This window comes from Arachis hypogaea, chromosome 15, assembly GCF_003086295.3.
Source record: "Arachis hypogaea cultivar Tifrunner chromosome 15, arahy.Tifrunner.gnm2.J5K5, whole genome shotgun sequence".
In the NCBI taxonomy this organism is placed as follows: Eukaryota; Viridiplantae; Streptophyta; class Magnoliopsida; order Fabales; family Fabaceae; genus Arachis; species Arachis hypogaea.
In genome coordinates, this window is record NC_092050.1 from 29,356,483 (window position 1) to 29,365,574 (window position 9,092).

Genomic DNA, 9,092 nt, shown 5'->3' on the forward strand with positions numbered 1-9,092 from the left:
AACTACAAATTAAGGAGCAGCATATAAGAGAAAAGATCATAACAGGCTTGTCCATGGAGGTTGGTGATGGGAGAAGAACTCACTTTTGGGAAGATGTTTGGCTAAGTTGTGGTCCTCTAAAGGATAGGTTTCCAAGGCTCTTCTCAGTTTCAATTCAGAAAGGATCTGTCATAGGGGATTGTGGGTTTTGGGATGGGCTACAATGGATATGGAACTTCCAATGGAGGCGTGAGCTCTTCCAATGGGAGTTGGAACTTGTTAACCAATTACATAATACCTTAAGTCCGGTTAATTTAGTTTTTGATAGAGAGGATAGAGTTGTATGGAAGTTTGACAGGCAATGTGTTTTTTCTACTAACTCCTTTGTGCAGGTGCTACAGGCAGAAACGATCTCGGCTGACGTTACTAGCTATAGCTTTACGAAGACTCTTTGGAAAGGACTTGTCCCTCCAAGAGTAGAGCTGTTTACATGGTTTGTCTTGATAGGCAGGGTGAATACAAATGAAAGATTATGTAGGCTAGGAATTGTTAATCAGGGTGGTAATTTGTGTGTATTATGTAATAAGGATGTTGAATACGTTCACCACTTATTCCTTGGCTGTGAATTTACTTGGCAGGTGTGGTGTGCTTGGTTATCTGAGTTTGGTAGACTATGGTCTTGTCCAGGTAATTTGAAGGAACATTTCCAAAGCTGGACAGGTACAACGAGTAGGAAAGTGGAGTGCAACAGGTGGTTCATTAGCTACTTCGCGGTTGTTTGGAACATCTGGCTGGAGAGGAACAGGAGGTTGTTTCAGAACATAGGAAAAGGTGTTGAAGAAATATTCAACATATCCATGGTTCACTACAAGGAGTGGGGGATGCGACCATCCCTTTTGTTGTTGATGGCAATGCCGGAGATGACAATGGGATAATTATTGGTGTGTCGTTTACTAGGTGTATTTATAATGTGTTGGTTTTTGTCCATGTAATTTCTATGTTACTAGCTCCACTTGTGTGTTGAGCTTTCTTCTTTTTAAAAAAAAAGTTTTTTCTTTTGGTTTCTCACAATATCCCCTAACGCGGCAGGTCAAGGACTAATCCGCTGCGGTACTGAGTTCCATTTAAGGGTTTGTCGCTGGCCAATGGGTTACTACATGCACAAGGCGAGATTCGAACCCCCGACACTTATTTAAGCGAACTAGTAAACTAATTACTAGACCAACCCAACTTGATTAGAGCAGCGTATTAGTTAGTTATGAAAATATACACACATGCATTACCATTTTTTTTAAAACAAAAAGGATGATTTCCGTATGAAGCCAATTAAGGTAATCTTAGCCAATTTCTATAACTGATATTTTATTTGAAATTTTAATTTTAAATTATAAATTTTAGAGTAATACTACACATTCAAGTTTTTTTATGAACTAAATCTAACCAAATTAAACAATAAGACTTAAAGTAATGTTACTTATAATTGATTTTTATTGATGTTAGACCAACTTAGTTAGACTTAGTTAACAAAAATACTTGGATGTATAACATTATACTAAATGTTAACCCTAAATCCTTAACATCTAAAAAATAAGGGTTAAAAAATAATTTTACAATAAAAAATTAATATTAACTAATTAAGAGTTAATTTTCCATCTTTATTCTTCAACTAAGTAGATAACTTCTTTCGTTTAATATCAACTAACTTTTGAAATTATTTTTTATTCTAAATTTAAAATTTCAAATGTGAAATTCTAATTCTAAATCTTAATTTTAAATTTTAAAACTTTATATTCTAATTTTAAACTTTAATTTTTTCAAAAATAAAAAAATTAATTCTATAAAAAAATTAATTTATAAAAATTAATTCTTTATACTTATTCAAAAGTGAATTGTTAATGATTGTTTGTCAGAAATTCATATTTAGAACTAAGTTTTGCCATATATATGACAGGTGCGTTGTGATGGATATATTCGAACAATTATATCGACCAACTTCAAAATTATCAAAAGATAAAAAGGACGAAATTAAAAAACTTAAAAGAAAAATTTGCGTGCACTTTACTAGATATTATATTATTGTCTGTTCATAATTCCTATATATCATTGAAATTTAGCATGAAAAAATGGTGATTAGAGTGAAACAACCAAGTGTAATTATTAAGAAAATGACTCAATTACAAATATGATTACATTCATGAAATTAATAAAGCCCTTGCTGTTTTGATTAATTGGCTGAATTAAAACCATGATGATTAGTACGACTAATATATGTCACATTATTCTCCGGTAGTTACACCAGCCATTTTTATGCGAAAGAAAGCCCATTTCACTATCGAGTAACACTGTATATTCAAGTTTTTTTTGTTAATCAAATCTAATTAAATAGGTTTAATATAATAAAAATTAGTTATAACTGATACGAAATAAAAAGATAAATAAAACAAAAATTTAAAAGGATGGGAGAGCGAGAGCGAGAGAGAGCGAGAGAGGGTTGGGGAAACACCGGGAAGGGTAGGTTCAGGATTTTAGTGCGACAAGAAAAGGATTCCAGGATTTGGAATCGGGAGGAGTACGTTCGTTTGGAACGAGATTCATTCAGCATCTTTGTGGACAGATTACCAGAGGACATTTCGAAAAAGGAATTGTTTGGACTATTTTCTTGGACGGAAAGAATTAACGACATCTATCTCTCAAGGAAGCTGCGAAATGGAATGATCTGCCTATTCACATTCATACGATATACTACGAAAGGAGGAGTATTGAAAGAAATTGCAGAAATGAACCGTATGCAGTTAAGGGGGAAGGAGATGTTTGTAGGGGAGGCTAAGTACAGAAGAGAGGATTCTAAGGAAAGGAGGACAATGGATGGTGCCGTTGCACGGAGAGGTACAATTGCGGTGGAGGCTGATCGAGGGATCGAGTACCATCAGGAGGACGTTTGTGCCAACGATAGGAAATGCGCAGATGAAATCAATCCAGATTCGACCACGGTTCCAGAGAAGGAGCTGATTAAAGTGAGAGTGAAGGGTCTGGAGGTCTCTGTGGATACGACTAACATGAATTGGCTACAGAGGAGTGTTGTTGGGAGCACCACGAGAGAAATTGACTTCCGATTGTTGAACGATTTAGCCCGGAAGGCCTGGCCTCACATTGTTAAAATTTGTGACGTGGGGAAATACAAGGCCTTGTTGATTTTTGATACTACTGAGAGTGCGGAAGAAGCGTTGGGGCTGTCTGAGGATGCCTACTGCAGTTCTTTCAGAGTGTGTGCCTATGGACTGAGCAGGAACGGTGTGATATGAGAAGGGTGTGGATTGAGTGTTATGGAGTTCCGTTACATGTTTGGTCAGAGGATACATTCCGGGCGATTGGTGGCCAGTGGGGTGAGGTGGTTGCTTGTGAGGACGAAACAAACTTTCTCACGTCATTCTGGGTTGGCCGGGTGCTGATCGATACATGTCAGTTTGATGCTATCCATGAAAGGCTCCGCTTATCTGTAGGGTCGTCTAGCTTCGATGTGTGTGTCAAGGAGATGGAAAGCGGTTCGCATGGCTATGCGGGTGGCGTGATGCAAGTTGTTGTGAACGGGCATGAGGGGAATGTTGAGAGTAACGCTGGTGGTCCTGGAAGTCCCATGCAGTGGAAGGGTTGGGACACGACGGCTGAGATGGTGGCACTGACGCTTAGGATGGAAGAAAGGCCGGAGGGCAGAGGCATAATTACTCCTGAGATATTGAACGAATACGAATGGAGTAACAGTTTTTTGAATTTGAAAATTTCAACGGCAATGGATACGGATTTAGCTCCGAAAGAGAGAAGGGCTGACCATGCAGTAGTTACGTCAGAAAGAACTCAATCTTGGGATTATGATGGATATCGGGTGGTTGCGGGTGAGGTTACAAGCAGGTTTGGGGTGGGTTTGAATGCTAGACGGGCCAGAGACATGAGACCTAGATACAGGGCCCAAATGGAGATGCCTAAGGAATCTGAAGCCGGATTGGGCCTAACCAACCAAGGCCTACACGATACTCCTAATGCTGGATCTGAGTTGGTGCTTCTTGGGCCTGGAGTGGAGCGGGTTAGAGGCAACACGATGCAGGTTCCTCGCTTGATGCGACCTGGGTGCAGGGATGCTGCGGATCTGCGCTGCGACGTCGAAGAGGGGGAACAAGGCGGCGCAGTCTTGGTCGTCGCGGACAAGTATAGGGAGGCATGCAGGAACCTTAACCCGGAGAGCGCGACGCGCCTCCCAGTCACGGGTGGTTACCACTTGACGTCCTCCACGATGGTGTATGAGACTGGGGCGATAGCAAGTCGGGCGGCTGTCGGTGAGGGGTGCCCGGGTCGGCTGGCGTCCCATGCGGGGGCTAGTGGGCCGCGACAGAGGCCACATGAATCTCGGCCTTGTGCTGCGGGTAGGGAGTCTGAGCAGGTTGCGTGGGAAGGAAATTCACCGGGAAGGAGGAACGAGGAGATGACTCTGGGGGGTTTGGGGCGCAGGAGACACCGTCAGTGAGCGGTGGGTTGGAGGCGGACCTCTCTGGTGGGGACAAGGGATATGCGGTGGCATGTGATGGCAATGTTGATGGATGCCATAAGGGAGGGTGGCGCCGTCAGTTGGAAGGAGATGGAACAAGGTTGGGAGACATATATGTGAAGATGCCATGGAAGGGGGGTGGCAAGGGAGAGCAGTGTAATGATCCGGAAGGTGAGGGTCTTGTAGAGGATAGTGACATAGGTGACCATCCAGGGTTGGTGGATCTTCCGCCGGAGCTACATACCGGTGGTTCGAGGGGAGCCTTGAAGGACCAGTGTAATGCCACCTGTGACGTAGGAAGCGAAGCTGAATCGGAAACGGCCGAGAACAGATGGGCAGCTGAAATACAAGAAAACCGGAAAGCCTAGAAACTTGCAGTGGAATCTGGGGCAGTGCAATATGATGAGGAAGATGACATTATCGCAATACTACAAGCACAGAACAAGGCAATCGCACAGAAGAAAAAGCAAGCAAAGCAGAAGGAGAAAGTTTCAGAAGAAGCAAGCAAAGCAAGCACAGAAGAAGGAGAAGTCGACCGAAAAATCGGAAAAGGTGTGTATAAATGCGTTAAAATGATATTTAGCTCTTGGAATATCCGGGGATTGGCAGGAGTTGGTAAACTGAGCATGGTAAAGAATTTTCGGAGAAAGTTTAAATTGCATATGTTAGGATTGATAGAGACAAAGAAAGAGGTCATGAACAACCTTGATATAGTGCAACTGTGGGGTAACAGTGCAGTTAAATGGGAGTTCGTGGGGTCCTCTGGTGCTTCAGGTGGTCTGTGTTTGATGTGGGATGAAACAATATTTCAGATGAACAACTGCTATAAAGGAGTTAGATGGTTATGTGTGGAGGGTGTCTTACTAAAAAATAATTTTTCTTGTGCTTTCTGTTTAGTTTATGGTCCGCATGATAGGGAGGGAAAGCTTGTTTTGTGGGAAGAGCTGAGCTTCTTGTATGGGTTATGTCAGGTCCCGTTTTGTTACATGGGAAATTTTAATGAGATAACTCATGTGGAAGAGAGAAAGGGAGCTACTTCATTGGCGGTGTCTGCAGAAGAGTTTAGATCATGGATTCAGGATATGTAGTTAGTGGACTTGGCACTCAATGATCGCCTGTTCACTTGGTTCAGGGGGCAATCTTGTAGCCGCATTGATAGAGTTCTAGTTAGTTTGGAATGGTTAGAAGAGTTTTCTGAAACAAGGCTGCGAGGTGGCCCAAGAGGATTATCAGACCATTGTCCAATGATTATAGAGGTCACTCGGATTAGAGGGGGGCCAAGACCTTTTCGGAGTCTGGACTCATGGTTTACTCATGATGGGTTCTTAAGGATGGTAAAGGAGGAATGGAGGAGCTTAGGCGAGGTACAGTTCATGGATAAGTTAAAGGCACTGACGACCCCGCTGAGAAGATGGCATAGAAAAAATTTTGGGGACATGGACACAAGGATTACACAGCTTGAGGATGAAATAAAGAAAGTAGATGACATGGTAAGCACCGGAGCGGCTTATGGGACGGTTGAAGCAAGGAGAAAGGCGCTCGTGAGCTTCTGTAGGAAATGGTATATCAAAAAGGAGCTACATTGGAAGCAGATGTCCCGGTCTCGGCATGCAAAGGAGATGGATAAAAACACTCGTTACTTCCACAATTTAGCCTCAGCCCGAAGAAGGTCAAATCGGGTTGATACCTTGATGGTTAATTATAAGGGGCTATACCACCAGGAGGCAGCGCCGGATATTGGTTTCAGGGATGGGCTGGTAAAGCAGATTCATGCGGATGAGGCAACAGAGTTAGAGGTGATGCCAACTATTGAAGAAATAAAGGATGTAGTTTGGGATTGCGAGTCTTCAAAGGCACCAGGCAGTGATGGGTATAATATGAATTTCATAAAGAAGTGCTGGGGAGAAATAGGAAGGGAGTTCACTAGAGCGGTGATAGGGTTCTTCCAATCAGCTAAGCTACCTAGCGAGTCAAATGTCACTTGGGTGGCACTGGCGCCGAAGGTTACTAGAGCTAGAGAAATAAAGGATCTCCGGCCGATTAGTATGGTGGATTGTGTCTATAAGATTATATCTAAGGTGTTGGTTCGGAGGATGCTGAAAGTAATGCCGAGTTTGGTAGGAGAGACACAGAGCACCTTCGTAAAGGGAAGGAAAATACATGACGGGGCTCTGATTGCTTGTGAAACTGTGCATTGGCTAAAGTCTCGGAAAAAGAGCTCAGTGATAATAAAGCTTGATTTCCAAAAGGCTTATGATAGGGTCTGGTAGAGCTTTATGGATATTGTATTGCAGAAGATGGGGTTCGGTCAGAGGTGGAGAGGGTGGATCAAGGAGTGTGTCTGCTCTGCATCTATGTCGATACTTGTAAATGGATCACCTTCGAAGCCTTTCAAAATGGAAAGGGGTTTGCGGCAACGCGACCCACTGTCTCCCTTTTTATTTGTGTTGGTTGTTGATGTCCTCCATCGGATGATTGGAGAGGCGGTAAGAAACAGACGTATTTCGCCACTCATGGTTGGAAGGGATAATATTGAGCTGTCCCACTTGTAATTTGCGGATGATACTATTCTTTTCTGCCCGACTGAAGATGAGACCATCAGGAATTATAAATGGCTGCTCCGATGCTTTGAACTGATGTCCGGGTTGAGCATTAACTTTGAGAAGTTCAGCTTTATCCCGGTCAATTGTGATAGGCTATGGGTCCGTAGAATGTGTCTTCTATTGGGTTGTAAGGAGGCATCACTACCAGTCAGATATATGGGCATTCCACTGGGAGCAAACCCGAGACTGGTGAAGACATGGCAACCGGTAATTGACAAGGTGGAAGAAAAGCTGAGTTTGTGGAAAGTAAAGACCCTTAACAAAGCAGGCAAGCTGGTCCTCATTAAGTCTGTCTTGAATAGCCTGCCTATTTACTATCTCAGCTTATATAAGATGCCAAAGACAATGGCAGAGAAGTTGATTTTCCTACAACGGCAATTCTTGTGGAGTACAGAAGATGGGAGGCACGGGATACCGCTCGTGAAATGGGAAGTGGTAATGGCTCCTAAGAAGGCAGGTGGATTGGGAGTTGGTGATGCAGTAATTCAAAATATAGCATTGCTTTTTAAATGGTGGTGGAGATTCTTAAAAGAAGACTGTCCGTTATCGAAGAAAGTCGTTTGCTCCTGTAACAGCATGGATACTGCTGTGATGCTGGGCGCCCAGCTTGTACCCACAAGAGGGGGTCCTTGGAAGAATATCTGTCAGCTACAAATAAGCCATCCGCAGGTGCGGCAAAAGATGATCAGAGGTATGGCTATGGACCTCGGGAATGGCAAAACAATCCGTTTCTGGGAGGATAGCTGGCTACCTAATGGGGTGTTGAAAGACTTGTTCCCTAGGCTTTTCTCGGTTTCCAACCTTCACGGATCTGTTATAGGTGATTGTGGATTTTGGGATGGGTTAGAGTGGATTTGTAGTTTCCAATGGAGGAGAGATTTGTTCCAATGGGAGTTAGATTTGGTAAACCAACTTCATGAGATTTTACATTCAGTCAAGCCCACAATTGAGAGAGAGGATAGAGTGGTATGAAAATTTGATAACACAGGTGTTTATTCAACTAATTCCTTTGTGCGAGTGTTGCAGACAGAAACTCTACCGGAGGAAATCACAAGCTATAGCTTTACTAGTGCAGTTTGGAAAGGATTCGTCCCTCCAAGGATTGAACTTTTTTCTTGGTTTGTGTTGGTCGGCAGGGTGAATACCAAGGACTTCGGGTTATTGATCCGAATGACAATATGTGTTTGTTATGTTGTAAGTCTGTGGAAACTGATTTTCATCTATTCCTTGGTTGTGAGATCACTTGGCAGGTGTGGTGCGCTTGGCTGCTTGCCTTTGGAAAGAGGTGGAGCTTTCCAGGTGCATTAAAGCACCACTTTGAAAGCTGGAAGAATTCATCACCAAGAAAGGCGGACAGAAAAAGGTGGTTTATTGGATTCTTTGCTGTTATATGGACGATTTGGCTAGAAAGGAATAGTAGGCTATTCCGAAATCGGGCTTCAAGTATGGTGAAAATTATAAACAGGTCGTTTACGTATCCCGAAGAATGGGTTGGTGGTGAGCCCTTTGGTTGTTGATGGCCATGCCGAAGATGACTAGGGGTTGTTGTATTTGGATTTTCGATGTTGCTTTTAGCTACTTTTATTGCTCCACTCTGTTGTGTTGAGCTCGCTTTACTTCAAAAAAAATTTGAAATTGAATAGAAAAGATACATTAAAATTGAAATAAAAACAAAAAGGATAGGTTGAAATTGAATACGAAGAGAATCACTCTACTTTCTACCAAATTTCTTGATGCAACAAGAAAGGAACTCCTCAACCTAACTTGTCAACGCCATAGTTTGGAAATTGAATCTAAAGGACTCCTCAACCTTCTACCCAATTCCCTGATGCAACAAGAGAGGGACTCCTCAACCTCAATTGTCCACATCATGATTTCATCACAAAACCAAAAAAGGGATTTTTAAACCTCTAAATCATTCTATACTACGACTACAATAACTAAGGAGGTATTTATAACCTCTTATTAGGTTA